This window comes from Phyllostomus hastatus, unplaced genomic scaffold (genome assembly GCF_019186645.2).
Source record: "Phyllostomus hastatus isolate PE091 unplaced genomic scaffold, TTU_PhHast_1.1 phas_scaffold_78, whole genome shotgun sequence".
Classification (NCBI taxonomy): domain Eukaryota; kingdom Metazoa; phylum Chordata; class Mammalia; order Chiroptera; family Phyllostomidae; genus Phyllostomus; species Phyllostomus hastatus.
Window position 1 is genome coordinate 89,772,290 of NW_025334041.1, and position 16,105 is coordinate 89,788,394.

Here is a 16,105-nt window from a genome sequence, read left to right on the forward strand (position 1 = left end):
TGACGACTCCTTGGTCTCTGGCACACACAGCTGGGAACACTCAAAAGAATCAGGTGTGAGGGAAAGAGCAAAAGTTTCCTCTCTTGGTATTTGTCAGGTTGAGACATTCAAGTAGAGTTCTGAAGAAGGAAGGGTAGGGTCTGAGGAGTCTAGGTCATGGGAATATGTGTCTAGATTGTAAAGGGAGCCATAGAGGTAGATAAAATTATTTAGGGAAAAGGATCAGACTGTGAAGAGAAAAGGGTCTAGGTCTGGACCTAGGGGGATTAATCTCAATGTCCTTCCCAGCTCTTATATTCTATATTTCCACACCCTCATGAGCTCTAGAAGCATATTTCATAGCCTTTTATAAGTAACTACCTCTTTGAAAATGAGAGGGAAGTTAGGGCCTGCCCCCCAGAAAATAATTTATTTTTTATATGCAGTTTGTGCATTATTTCTGGCAGCCCCACATCTCTAAGGTTATCCCTAGATCTCTCAGTGACCCACAGTCCCAGGTCATAAACTCATACTCTAGAGCACAGGTCCCTACCCCTGGGGCCACAGACAGGTAAAGGTCTGTAACCCGTGAGGAACCAGACTGCACAGCAGAAGGTGAGTGGGGGGTGAGTGAGCGAAGCTTCATCTATATTTACAGCCACTCCCCATCTCTCACATTACTGCCTGAGCTCCGCCTCCTGTCAGGTCAGTGGGGGCATCAGGTTCTCATAGGAGTGGAACCCTACTGTGAACTACATATGTGAGGAATCTAGGTTGTGTGTTCCTTATGAGAATCTAATGCCCGATGATCTGAGGTGGAGCTGAGGCGGTGATGCTAGTATTGGGGAGTGACTGCAAATACAGGTTATCATTAGCAGAGAGGTTTGACTGCACAGAGACCATAATAAATCAATTGCTTGCAGACTCATATCAAAACCCGATCAGGGAGGGGCAAGTGACAAGCTGCATCTGGTGGTAGTGGCAGGTTTTAAGTCAGAGTCCAACACTTACTTTAGTTGTGCATGGCCTGCCTATTATTTTATTTACTACTTCTGTCTGCACTTCTGTCCTGCACTGCACACTTGTCTCAGTCACAGTTTTGGTCAGTCCGCACACTAGCCCTAGCCAAAATGAGTACAAACGTCACTGGAGAGCTTCTTTGAAAAGGGGGAAGGACCCAATGATGAGACAGCCAACAAAAAGAAAGGCTGCATTTAAAAGACAATACCAAGAGCCCTACTTATATTATGGGTTCATTGCAACAGGCAATTCACATTCTCCAAGCCCACTTTGTGTAATGTGTGGCGACTAGATATCCAATGAAGCCATGAAACCTTCAAAATTGTTTTATCACATGGAGACAAGCCCCTGCATTAAAAGACAAGCCTTTGGAGTTTTTCAAAAGAAAAAAAAATGTGAACACTAAGAACAGAAGTTACTGAAGGCCACCACTTACTTCCTCAATTGTGTCTGCACTGAGAGCATCATTCTTAGTGGCTAACCCCACTGCTAAAGCTTAGAAGCCCTTTACTGTTGCTGAAGAGTTGATCCTGCCTGCTGCTAGGGACATTTGTCATGAACTTTTAGGAGAGGCTGCAGTTCAAAAGGTGGCATGTGTTCCTCTTTTGGCTAGCACCGTAACTAGACAAATTAATGAAATAGCAGAGGATACTGAGGCACAATTGTTAGAGAGGATGAATGATTCACTGTGGTACGCAATCCAGGTTGAAGAGTCTACTGATGTTGACAACAAGGCAACAATGCTTGTTTCTGTGCAATGTATTTTTCAGGAGGATATGTTATGTGTGCTTTTGTTGCCACAACACCACAGCTGCAGAACCATTCCAGTCTCTGAATGATTACATATCAGGAAAATTGCATCAGTCTTTTTGTGTCAGTACATGCGCGGAAGAAGCTGCTGCCATGATTGGACGGCTTTCTGGTTTCACCAGTCAGGCCAGAGAGGTCGCTTCTGAATGGGAGTCTACACACTGTGACATCCACAGAGAAATGCTGGCTAGCCAAAAAATGTCACCTGAACTTAACAACATTTAGCAGGATATAATTAAATTATCAACCACATTAAAGTACATGCCCTTAACTCACATCTGTTTGTGCAGCTCTGTGAGGAGATGGATGCAGAGCACACACGTCTTCTCTTATACAGAGAAGTGGGATGGCTTTCTAAAGGCAGATCGCTGGCCAGAGGTTTTGAGTTATGAGAGCCGCTCCAGAGATTTCTTTTAGAAAAACAGTCACCACTGGCAGCACATTTCAGTGACACAGAATGGGTCACAAAACTTGCTTACTTATATGACATATTCAACCTGCGCAGTGAACTCGAGCTGTCACTTCAGGGGAGAATGACAACTGTGTTCAAGTTGGCAGATAAAGTGGTTGCTTTCAAAGCCAAACTGGAATTATGAGGGTGACGAGTGAACACTGGGGTTTTTGACATAATTCAAACATTAGCAGAGATTTTGAAAGAGACTGAGCCAGGGCCTTCTTCCTCTCAGCTGGTGCGTGATCACATATCTCAGCTTTCAAAAGAGTCTGAGCATGCCTTCCCAACCACAAAAGACCTTGAACTGGGAAGGAATGGATCCATGACCCATTTGTGAATAAAACAGGTAAATTGACTCTGTCTGTGCTAGAAGAGGACCAACTGCTTGAGATCGCAAATGATGGCAGCTTTAAACATGTCTTTGAAACAGCTTCAAATCTCCATCCATACTGGATTAAAGTCAAGGCAGAATATCCTGAGATTGTCACAGAAGTACTGAAAAGCCTGCTTCCATTTCCAACAACCTATCTTTGTGAAAGCAGGGTTTTCTGCAGTGACAGCAACCAAAACAAAATTATGGAGTAGACTGGGCAGAAGCTACACACTTCTGGTGTCATTGTCTCCCATCACCACCAGATAGTTGCAGGAAAACAAGCTCAGGGCTCCCTCTGATTCTGCATTATGGTGAGTTGTATAATTATTTCATTATATATTACAATGTAATAATGATAGAAATAAAGTGCACAATAAATGTAATGTGCTTTAATCACCCCAAAACTATCCCGGTCCATCGAAAAATTATCTTCCAAGAAACCAGTCCCTGGTGCCCAAAAGGTTGGTGACTGCTGCTCTAGAGAAAAGTCTCTGCTTTACTTTATACAATTTCTGCATTACTTTATGCAAACTGTGTTTTAATGTTTTAAGGCTCTAGCTGAGAGTCAGCTTGATGGTCCAACAAGGGTTTTAAGAAGCACCACACACCTGGAATACCTGAGCCTCCATGTCACTAGTGCAGGTGGTACTTACACTTACCAGCAGTCACATTCAGGGCTGCTCTTGGTCAGAGGAGGAATACTGGGTTTAAGCCACAGGACAGGAATTGGCAAACTTACTGTTCAAAGGGCCAGGTAGTAATCATGTTAGGCTTTGTGAGACACATGTGATCTATGACATATACAATTCTTTCTTTAAAAGACCTCTTTCAAAATGTAAAAACCACTCTTAGCTCATGAGGCATAAATAGTCAGACTGCTGGCCACCACTCTTGTTTACTGTCTCCCGCCAGAGAAGAGAGTCAACTCTGAAGTCAGACCAATTAAAGCATTTCTCCTGGCCTGAGCATTCTAGTAGTTGATCTTGGGTATAGATAGTCTGTAACCTTCAAAGTTTCTGTTTTCACGTCTGTAGAACAGATTATAATATCTACCTTTTGGGGTTGTTGTGAAGCCTAGATTGTGAATACCCACCCATTTACCTGGTACAAGGAAGTTTCCCCAATAATGGGTGTAGTGGAAAGACTACCTTGTTTCTGAAAACTTCTTTTGCATTAGAATCCGTTGATATAACAGATTTCCCCCCCACGTTTTAGCTGGAAACATGTTTTTCTATAACAGACTAGTTATTTGCTTATCTTGTTTGTCAGTGACAGGGAAATCCAAGTCTTCCTAGATCCTATCGACTGCTGACTTGGGAGCAGAAGGGAGACCCTGGAAACATCTCCCAGGCTGTCATTCTCTGCTTTTGTGCATTCACCTGATTGCTTCAGCCATTTCTAACTTACTTCATCCACCATGTTGCTGCTTTTGTCAAAAAGAAAAAAAGTTACATGTCCCAAACCATTAGCTTCACACTGGCTCTAGAATTTGTTGCATGAATGTTCCACCCACCAAGGCAGAATACTCCTCTCTGGTCTACACCACAACAAGTCAGTTATTTGCACAGATCCTGGCACAATGAAGGTGTACCATTCCATTTCATATCTCATGGAATCTTCCTAGCTTCTGCTTAAGGTCTTAGGAGTCCAAAATCTTGTCCCTCTTTCCTATCCCAAGGGTGATGGTTTTAATAAGTCATACAGACTTGATTCACCCTCTAGGGAAGCATCTGTTCCCTTCCTCCCTTCTCCATCAGCAAATTCTGCTATATGTCCTTTCACTTCCCTGAGCTACAAATATAACTCAAATATTAGCTGATCTGTCTATTCCTTTAGATCTTGATAATATGGAATTAAATGCACAAATGCATACTCTTTGGAAGGGCAAATTCTCCCAACAACATCGTGAATTCCTAAGAATAAGGAAGAGATACTTATTCTCAGAGTCATTTCAGTCTGTTGGGCCTTTCTTCTGCATTCACCTCATGGATAAAATTGTGAAACTGTTACTTTATACACATGCACAAACACACTCACAAAAAGTATATGTGTGTCTAACAGATGTAAATACAGGTTTGGAGGAATTGTAAGAGAGAGTCTGCATTGCAAAAATGAGTACACTTTAAATGAAATATTAGATACTCTCATTCTTAAAATGTTTTACCCCATTCCCATGTAGGAATTTTACCAGTTTTTTAATCTCACAAAGAACTCAGGCTCTTGCCATATCCTCATCCCTCTACCTCACTTCCCTAACCATCTATTTTATTCTCTTCCCTTCCTCTCAGGAATAAAACACAAGAGGCTTTCTTTTAGTCTCTTGTGCAGAGCACTTTAAGGATCTTAACAGCTTTCACTCCTTTTGTTACTGCTGCTCTCAGGTCTCATCTTCTACCTTAGTTAGGGTAGAAGATGATAATAAGTTGAAGAAAGAAGAAAGAAGAAGAGGGAGAGGAAGAAGTTGTTACTTTCCTAAAAGAATGAGTATTTCCTCTTTGAGAAGAGTTATACTAGTAGCTGTAATTTTTAAAATGTACTCTATTACATATTATCTGGCTGAATTACCTCTTTAATTTTCATTTTCAGCCACTAATACTTAAGCTTAAATCAGTTAACCAGAAGCAAGAACCAAGAAAACAGAACTAAGAAAACGTCTGTTTTATTTGAGGAAAGAGAGCCAGGGAGAAAGCACAGAGGGCAAGTGTTTGGAGGTGCATGGGTGTGGATCAGACAAAATTCAACATCAAAATGCTGCTGGGGGCTAGTGGGGAAAGAGAGGCAGAACTGTAAGTAAGAGTATGGGAAAGCAGGGAAAAGAAAATGTATCTGTTTTACCTGGGGCAGGACCTCATCTTAGGTGTCACATATGTGTGGTTAAACCCTCTGGTAGAGTACACAAGAGGACAGGGGAGATCCTCCTTGACATGGCAATAACTAGAGAAACATCCATGGTTTCCCCTGTACCAATCTCCTAATGTCACTGTTGCTCTGAAAGCCTGCTGTGGCTCTGTCCTGCATGGGTGTGGGGACCCACTGACAAAGGTTGGACATAATTGATTATTGAGGCTGTAAACTCTACAACTTTAATGATGCATGATTGGGGAACAGGGGGCTGGTGAAGAGGGCGGAGGCCATTTTTTGTTGTTTTCTCGAGTCTGCTTTGGAATTTTCCCATATTTCTCTGTGTATAACAATAAACATTAGCATTTTCATATGTCATGAAAGTTAAAGCAAGATGTGGGAAATTCAATTGTTGAAGAGCAGAGTTCTCTAATTGCACTCCTCTGAGATTTCCATTACTTTTGGAAAATGCACATTGATGAAGAGTTTAATTATTGGTGGTGTTTCGTTTCTACAGATGGCCTAATTTCCAATCCACTCTCCCGCCCCAATGTATCTGCTTGGCTAGGGTAGCTCCCACTGGCTTCAAAGGGTACAGAGAGTAGAGCAAACATGCTGAAGAATGAAGTCAGGTCAGTGCTGATTTTTTATCATCTTCCCCAAGTCTGTGTCATCACTGCAGAAATTGAGTTGCTTTTGGGAAATTAATACATTAAGAATTCTTCAAAAGAGCTAGGAGCTGGAACTGGAATTTTTACTGGAAGGAGTTTTTCACAGCTAAACATGGTGTCCAGTCAGTTCTCATCTATTTTCTGAGACAGTACTGACTTTAATTAACATGCAAACTATCACGGCTTTGCAATACCTCCCCCAGCACTAAACCACACACACTGTCAAGCAGCTTGGCCCCTCAAATTCACCCTTACCATAACCTATGTAAAAACCCCGTATCTTCTCTGTTATTATCCAGCAAGGTTTAGGGAAACCCTTATTTTCCAAGCACTAAATGCCTTTGCTTAGACTCTGAAGATTTCCACAGACAGCAGTGCCTCTCACTGTGACCCAACAGACCTGCTCCTCCATATAGGTCTTGGTGACTCAAGGATCTCACAACAAGCACAGTTGGTGAAATGTAGGAAAACACCTACAGGAACAGTGAGGACCTTGCTAGCGAAACAAAAGCAGTGACTGAATGACTAGAAAAACAGTTCATTTATTTTCATGAAATTTTTCTCAAACATTCAGCAGAGAATCTGGAGTGAGGGCAGGGAATGAACCGAAAAAATAGGAAACGTGATGCCTAGCCAAGAGTCCTTGCTGAGGTCCGGCAGAACTCGTGGGCCTGGCACATGCAGATTGACCACTGACTCAGATGTCAGGAGGGCTTCACTTTCATGGAGCAACTGGCGGGATGCAAGATGGAAATCAGTACCTGCAATCCAAATTTTGTATTTTGTGTGTTGTCAGTTGAAGTCTGATGTCTGTTTCTCTTTCTTGGAGTGATTTTCTTTCTGCAATCAGCATGATGAAAAAGAAAATAATGCTCATAAATGAAGTCAGCATATAGTACTCACTGAGCTGGAGGAAGTTGGCAGCTGCAGAAATTCTGTTTTCACTTTACATTAAGTGGCATTAATTACACTGCTATGTAACTAAGTATAACCACATGGTCGTGCATCAGGATCCTGCTCTTGTTTCAAGGGCACTAGGGTGCAAGTGTGTGGCTATTGGGTGGGGAGGCCAGGCTCTCTTCTTGGTCATCTCTCAGGAAAGAATGTATCATTTTGCCCCAGGACCTCATTCTATGCCAGAGGTTGTCAAGTGCCTCCCCTTTGCCAGAAAGGGAGCCAAGCTCAGATCAGACCAGGAGCACCTGGTTTACCAGGTGAGTCAAAGCCATTTCCCCTCTCGCCCAAAGTGTGAGGTGTGTGAAATGTGCCTAAGCCAGAAACCTTTCTCTGCAGGCCTTAGAGTTGGCTTTGAAAATGAGGTCACAACCAAGTTCAGATTTTCAGGTTTTCCCATTAAATCTATTAGTGTTACAGACCAATGTGACGTCCAACAAGAATGTCTGGTTTATGGTTCTACTTGTGAATGAGGTGACACAGGATCTAGCAACTCCCAGCCAGGCAGTGGGAACTTCTCAGCACATCCCTGCTAACCAGGACATCTTGACAAGGGAGAAAGAGCAGCACTTTAGCCTCCTCGCAACCATTAACCAGCTATGAGCCTTTGGACAAGGTAAACTGTTGACTCACTGACCCTCCCATAGGTCATTTTAAAGTGAAGACAGCTTAGCTGCTGAAAAGTAAGAACTTGACTTAGTAGAGCTCAAAGCTCTTCTCGGCTCAAAGATCTGGGATTCAAAATATACTTTTTCTGTATTTCTCAGGGCAGAGACCTTTATTTTTACTTCTATATCCTGAGTAGTTGGTACACCACAGGAACTCATTCACATTGGATTGAATAAATAATTAAATAAGTATAATTATAAAGTTCAAGAAAAATATATTCTCCCAAATAATCTATAGTGCAGCTACCCAACCAACTATTTTTTGTGTGTGTGCAAAGAATGAGACTCAGCAAGACAGTTCTACATACCAAGGGGCCCCGCCAAGGACAGAGTTGTCAGAAGCAATGAGAAAAAGGGCAGGTGGGGACACTCCTACCTTTCAGAGAGCTGGGAGCCTGAGAAGACGGGCAGGTATGCAGTCACTCCCAGAAATGCCAGGCTGTCTTGTTTGTGCAGATCAGGGAAGACTTAAGGCTGTCTGAAATAATAATTTTGTAGGTATGAATATAGCTCCTCCCTCTCCAAACCTTTTAAGTCAATGGCTCTGTAATATCAGAAGATGAACTTATTTATTCCCAGACCATTGAAAATTTTGTATGGTTTGGGTACAAAACCAGCAACAATAGATAGAGACTCCTCTTTGATGTCCAGATGCAGTGGAGGTTCTTGCAGCTGTGATCTGATCTGTGGAAGGAAGAAGGCATCTGGTCTCAGGCAGCACTTAGAGGCTTGCCTATCACCTGAGGAGCTACACAGGATTCAGAGAAGTCCAAGTTAGTAGGGTCTTGTCTGGAGAAATGAGTTTCAGCAGATGGAGCTAAGATAGCAAAGGACATTTCACTCTGTTAGTGGAAGAAGCTCAGCTATTTGGGGGATTCCTTAGGGATCCATTTTATCATCTTCCATCCACAACTATATTTGGGGTTATGTGCTTCCCATGGTAATAGTCAGCTATGGCAAGTCAAAATTGGTGTAGACAGGGCTGCTGCATACATTGTAGATACACTGTAGAGCTTACCCTGACAACAAGCTTCTTAGCCTGTGAGGTGAATAGGGATTAAAATTTAGCCTGGTCTCCATTCACCAAGTGACGAACCCCTGTGCTGGATATGTTGTTCCCCAGTGGAGTACTGTGGCTAAGCTACTTACTGTTGGAGTTGCATCTGCCCAGAGCAATGCCTTTTTTTCCCTCTAATTTGCTAGGTCAGCAAGTTATGTGCCAATTATTCTCTATTTTCTCTTCCCCATTCATTATTTTTCTTTGTCCTGCTTGGTGCCCCAGATGGTGGCCTGCATATAATGCATCTGAAACTTTCTTATCTTTTGGCTTCCAGTGGGGTTTAGCCAATTGGAATTACCCATAGGAGATGGTGAAGGTGGGAGAAATGAGAGACCAGGTTATTTATTTTCTCTATCACCACCCTCCACCTCCCCACTCCCATGCATCATGCTCCATCCCAGTCCCATCATGGCTCTGAGAATGGCTGCGGTCCCTCTGGGCAGCCCCAGCTCTCACTGGGTTGTAGTAACACCATTCCTTCTAGTCCTTCAAGAGGAGGGGTAACGACAGCTTTCACTGATGAGACACTGTTTCCCGAGTGTCTCATCAACACTTGTATGTTCCCTCTGCCCTGATCACTCCTCCATAAATTATCCTTTTATTCAATTCTGTTCAATTGAACCCTTTTGACTGTGTCATCTTTTCCTGGCTGGGATGCTGATTGGTATAGGGAACCTTTTTCTAATCTGCACAGGTGGACCATGTAGTCTAGCAGAGACAATGGCACTTTGAAAATCAAGACAAGTATCTGCCAGTCACCTAGGGATCTCTGAGATTTTCAGGATGGGTGCACTAACAGAATCAGGAGTGTTAACTAAAGTATTCATTTCTGTTACTGCTTTCAGGGCTCTTTGCATTCTGGCCACATAGTTCTTCCACTACTCTCCTTGCTCCAGGCTGAGTGTTCCTCACTGTCCTTCTAACATGCCTTTGTAGGTATTGTTCCACTACCTGAAGCCCCATTCCTCTTTTTGGAAAGGGTATATGACACAAAATAAAATGTTTTGCTCTTAAATTGGACAGAAATGAATTAGATACTGGCTCTGTCAGTTACTACTAGGGAAATTTAGTTCCTGCTCTCAATTCTTAACTCTCTTATTATAGAAAGACATGTCCACACCCTTGCCATGACCTCATGGTGGGTAGTGTGGACTTCCTTTCTAACCCTTGACTTTAGGATTGGCCATATGACTTGTTTTGGCCAATGGGATATCAGTACATGGGACTTGAAATATGCTCACAGAGTGTGGCTTGCCCATTTGTGTTCCCATAATAAACCATGAGAAGAACATTTTCAGTCAATTGTGGTTCCTTCAGCCCGGGCCCCAGAATGAGTCATATGATGCAGACCATGTATTCCACATAGCCAAAGTCCAAAGTGGATATGGCAGGTACAGCAGCTTAAGGCCAGGGCGCAAAGACAGAAAACTGAAGACCAGCCCAGCTGAGTTACAGCCAACCTACAGATCCATGAGCATGTGAGTAAATGGTTACCATTTCACACTACTGAGTTTTGGTGTGGTTTGTTATACAGCATTACTGTAGCAATAGCTGACTAACACATTACCTATGTGAACTTGAAAAATAATTCAATTTCTAAAAGTTTCAGCTTCCTTCTTTGTAAAATGGTAGTGATTATAATATTTTATAGGGTATATAATATTTTATAGGGTTGTTGTGAAGGTTAAATGAGGCACACAGAGTGGTCTGCATAGTGCCTGGCACAAAATAAATGCTCAAAAGGGAGTATTTTTCTTAGTTAGTAATCACTGAAAAATCACTACACAGTGTTCACTCAGCTCTCCTTTCATGCACGGAGTGTTTGCTGAGCACTGCAGCTCCCACGATGACTGTCTCTCTCTGAACTTCCATCCCATTAGTTACCTGTGTAATTAATTTAGCTTCATATCTTTTCACCCACTACTTTTAATGTGTATTATGTGTGGAAAGTATAGAATTCAAAATATTTTCCTTCCATCAATGAAAACATGGTCATAAGACTGTGTTAGGCATTTTCTCTGTCATTTAAATTTCATAACAATTCTATAAAGTAAATATTGTTATTCGAATAAAATGCCTAAATTCCTTGGCCAATAAGTGGTGGGGAAGTGTTCAAACATGTGTCTTTTTGCTGCAAAGCACCACTAACTCTTCATTCTATTAGAAGAGATGACACATAACCAACTAACTCCAATTCAGGGTAATTGCATATACCTTATCATTAGGTAAATTATGTGCTACAGATGGGCATGCCTCCCTGATGGGTGTTAATCCAATATCATTAAAAGACAGGTACTAAGCTCTGGGATATGGAAATGAACTCAACCAACTCTTGTTTGGGGGGACCCAGATTCTAATAACTAAGCCAGACTCATGGAAAGATCATTTCAACATAATCTGGAAAATACTGAAGCTACGAATATTAGATTTGGAGAAAGCTTCATGGAAGGAAGAGGATTTGAGCTACATCAGGTTAGTTGATTGAAGAAATAAAGGCAAACTTTTCAGGCCAAGGGAACAGCATGAGCAAATCTCTACCTGTACAGTTATGTACAAAAAATCATCTGCACACATGTATCTGATATTTTGCAATTGTCAGTGGCCTGAGAGCAGGAGCTATGCCTCCTTTACAACCCCCCTTCCTCCACACTCCACTCAACACAAAGCTGAGGACCTAGGGGGAGCTCAACAAAATCTTTTGTTTGATTCAGTGAATGCCTCCTACTCTCCCCAAGGAGACAGAGAAGGAATAAGTGGGACCATGGTCCCCCTAATTTCAAGGCCAATACCATGTTGCTTCCCAGACAGTAGAGTTGAAGCATACAGCTGAAGACGGGCACTACTATTTCTATGTGGCAGAGCTCATCAGTGGTGGGACTGGAAATGGAGTCCAGGATGGCTGGTGCTGCACCGATGTTGTTAGCACACTATTTCTCAAGAACCAGCAGTTCTGGTGTCTGAAGTTCCCCCAAAGCTGACTTCAACACATTCAGGAGACAATTTCAACAGAACACATGGAGGACACAAAAACACTCCCCTAATTTCAACAGGAGTAAACCAGAAACACGTGGAAAAACATCTTGCTCAGATGAGTTGTTTATAAATCTTCTTTTTCCTCTCATGAATATATCCAGTCATCATAGTCTTTGTTCATTTGGAATATTAAATAACGTCACAGTTGCCTACATAGGAGAAATTATCTTTAAATTGTACTTGAAAATGGCTTTGTCTTTCAGGAGACTTTCATTTTATAATTGTCCATTGTTCTTGTTTTTTGTGCTTTAACAGATGAAAACTGTCCATAGGAGTTAATTCAGCAAGTTAGCTATCCCATTGCCAAGCAAAACTAAAGTTGTTATCAGCTGTTGGAAGATAATTCAGTTTGCCTTTAAATGGTGTTTGCAGAATAACTTATAACATATATCAAAAGTATTTTAAAATCTGAACTAGGAAACTGTGGGAACCTTTAATAAGAGACGTGCAGCTGATCTGCCGTTCTGCGAACTGAAGCTATTTTCTAATGTTTATTTTTTAACTAAAGTGCTAAGTGTCTCATTCAAGTGGCAATAGGTGGTTAATCCCCTGTAAAAGTTCTTGGATGGATTCCTTGTAAATGTGAATTATTAAGAAGAAAATGTTACAGGGTTTCTTAGGAAATCAATACTTTATTATGCAATAATTGGATCTGCAAGTTTAATGTTCTCCATAAGCCCCAGCACAACGAAAGAGGTCACTGGGTGAGATGGTGCAAAGGGTCCTTGCCTGACCTGGAAAATCTTCTAGAATTTGAGGCCTAGTAAAGTGCCGCAATGTCATTAAAATATTTTCACAAATACAACATTTATTATGGAAACCAAATTGCAAGAACATCTGTCTGGATGACACTTTGGCCCAAAGTTGGATCTAAACCTGGTAACAGTTATAATTGAAACTGTGGCTTCATTTTTCTCTCAAGATCTTTGATTTTTCCTTGCCTCTCAGAGCAATTTATTTCTCAAAGCTACAGCAGTTCATTTTTGTTTTCCTAAACCTTCCTGGGCAAACATACCAGCTCTTCCAGTTTCCTACCAAGTAATCATGGAAGGCGGGAAGGAAGAGAAGGCGCCCTCAAGGAGATAAGTGGTAGCTCAAAAACCATTCTTCCACGAATTTCTGGGTCACTGTCTAATTGATACGCCTATTGGCAGGCCTCAGATTTAAGCCTCTTCTGACTTCACAGGCAGTTCTCATTCTGCATCCAGCCATGTGTGAAGACTCGAGGCATTGAACATGGACCCCCCCCCCCACACCAAATTTAGCCAGCTCTGCTTAAAGCACTCAGGCTGGGGAACTGTACCATAGCAAAGTACCCCAAACAGTTGTTTTTCCATTATGATCCTCAGCCTGGCATTTATTATCATTTTTTATTGCACACTTTTAAAGGCAATGGTCCATTTTACTTAGATCATTAATTTGCAAAAATCATGACATACGAGCAGAGATGTTATTTTTTTATGGGCCATGCTATACCTCTATAGGACCCCAAAGTAAGTGAGGTGTGGGTCTCAGCACATTATAAGAGGAGACCCTGGGACCACAAGCTCCATACTCTTCCCCAAATAGAAAAGACCACAGTACTTTCACAGGAATAATACAGCTGGATGAATGGAGATACGCACAAATAATTGACAGTCTGAATAAATGAATGAACAAATAAGCAATAGAGTGAAGCTCCAATCAGCAGTGGAGCATGGCCCACAGACACCTGCACGTGGAGCTGGAGATCTTGGGCCTGCTTATGCCCAGTCACTCACCAGCTGTGCAACCACTGTCAGTGACCCTCTCAGCATGCACCTTGCCCTTGCCTCTGTAAAATGGTGATGTGGTGGTGGTGATGATGATGATGATGAAGATACCTATTTCACAAAATTGGCTGGGAGAAGAGTCCTGCAGAGTCAGGGCTGCAGAGCCTTGGTTTAAATCTGAACTTTTCTCTCTTGTTTCTTCTGTCACTGTAGGCATCATATCCTCTCCACAGGTGTGTTTCTTCATCTATAAAATGGGAATAATGTATTAAATTCCTAGGGATATAGGTGATAATTAGATGAATTAATACATGTAAAGTACCTAGAAGAGTATCTGGTGCATAATAAGCTAGATATATTACAATACTACTTTGGTATAATAGTGTTACATAGATACACTCTGCATTGCCTTCATTCTTGTTGTTGTTACTATTATCATAGTTAAGATTATATACATTGTGATTCTCAGTTGCAATTAAGAGAGTCAAGTCCAGCAACTTCAGCAGAATGAGATATTAGAAAATATTAAAGGGATCATAGACTCTCCAAAATAATCAGGGACCCTGGCTTGTTCATTATATACAGCCAGAAGCAAACCAGGCAGAAGACCCAGCTCCACTGTTACTATGAAACACTCCTGTTCAATGCCAGGCACTGACCACCTCTGAGACGAATCCAAGAGCTGTGCCACTGCTCTCTGAGAGGAAGCCTTTATGCCCTGAAGATCCAACTTCTCTTTACATAGCTGCTTCCTCTTGTTTCTCCAAGTCACAAATGGGATGTCTCTAATTGGTAGAGCCGAAGCTATTAGTTGGTATTCTGGCTCCAAAGAAGTCTGATAAATGTAGTCCTTAGCTTTCCAGCCTGCACACCGTAAGAATACTAAGAAAAACTAAGAAAAGCTAAAAGAAAGTTGGAGTGAGTCAGCCTACAATGTCTGCTATGAGGATTTTTAAATAAATATAGGTCTAGCAGCCACTTTTTGATCTAATAAGGTAGACAGGGTTTGCTTTTGGTTTGTTGTCCAGAGATTAGTTAGGAGTTACCAAAGATTAATATTGTAATTCTGCTTGTAACACTATTGTGCTTCCACTAAGTCTAGGCAAGTAGAACTGACCTATGACTGGCTCCCTGTCTGTGACTTGAGGAGAAGGGTGATTCCTCTTCTACCATCACTCTGTGCCCTGTGTAGACCAATAAGGTAGTCCTTTTGCATCTTCACTCTTCGGGGGCATGTACATAGACTAGTGTGATCTAGAAGGACCTGGATGGAAGTATGTACTCCTGGAAGAGTGACTCTGGAAACTGTAAATGTATGTTTCAAGTACAAGGATCTAGGAGGTGCTGGCTGCTTGAAGAGGACCAGCAACCCTGGGGACTATCAATGACCATTAATGCAATTAATCATATTTCAAATCAACAAAATGGTAATTACCTACAAGGTGTGGTTTAGAAATTGTCTGGATATTGATAAACATAGAGATTCAGGAAATCTGGGCCCTACTTCTCATCTGTCACTGCTGCATATGTGAACTTCTTTAAGTTATTTCCGCTCTCGGACCTCATTTAAAAAAGCTTCCTCATTTAAACTCTACATCTCATTTACATTTTTAAAGTTCTACCTTCTGTGCTTTGATGTGTTTACATACTTAAATATTTCTTATCAACAGAAATAACTTTTTTAAGTTTTACAATTATAAGTCTTGTCTCAAAGACTGAAAAAGAAAGCACTAGCCCTGGCTGGCGTGGCTCAGTTGGCTAAGCATCGTCATGCAAAGCAAAAAGTTGCTAGCTCGATTCCCACTGGGGGAATGCGAGAGGCAACCCATTGATTTCTTTCTCTCACATGGATGTTTCTCTCCCTCTCTCTCTCCCTCTCTCCCCCATTTCTGAAATAAATAAATAAAATCTTTAAAAAAACAAAGTGCTATACAATCATGATCTTGTTAAATCATGAAAAGAATAACAATTATTATCAATGGAAAAAAATAACTAAGCTTGATCATATTCACTGTTGGTGAATTTATTTTCAGGCAGTGAATTTTATTTTACTTTTGCTTGTTTTCCTTCAATCAAGCCAGTGAATCACTGGCTACTTAGATATGAAAATTACATTCTCTTTATTTCCTATTTAATGTCAAATAAACTTATACAGTATAGCTAAACATATATTATGAAACCTATCAAAGCAAAAAAAAACCTTTCAAAAGTTCTTGCTTTAGAAATTGTTGCAAGACATGAAGGTTAATTTCATTTATGTGGCTTAATCTTCAGAGCATATTAACCTTGCCATGAAAAGTAAACTTAAGCCAGCTTCCTCATTGTCTCAAATTCTATAAGAGTATCCACGCTAAAGTAATAAAAAAGTGAATGGTTTAGATTAGATTGTTGGAAAGGGCAAAAAGTTAGTATTATCTGAAAATTATATAATCTTTTCTGCTTATAAAGTCCTAGAGAATCTACTGAAAAACTATTTTCTTCAAAGTGTTTA

The 16,105-nt window shown here is 41.2% G+C and overlaps 1 long non-coding RNA gene across 1 annotated transcript in view; it reads right to left on the reverse strand.

Annotated features, from left to right (window-relative positions):
• Positions 1 to 6,762: 6,762 nt before the first annotated feature.
• LOC123811767 overlaps positions 6,763 to 16,105 on the reverse strand; it is a 166,601-nt gene continuing 157,258 nt past the window's right edge. The window contains exons 7-9 of the long non-coding RNA XR_006784438.1: positions 13,726 to 13,861; positions 8,147 to 8,248; positions 6,763 to 6,988 (exon numbers count right to left, since the gene is read on the reverse strand). This is a non-coding gene — a long non-coding RNA (uncharacterized LOC123811767). The remainder of the gene's footprint in view (positions 6,989 to 8,146; positions 8,249 to 13,725; positions 13,862 to 16,105) is intronic.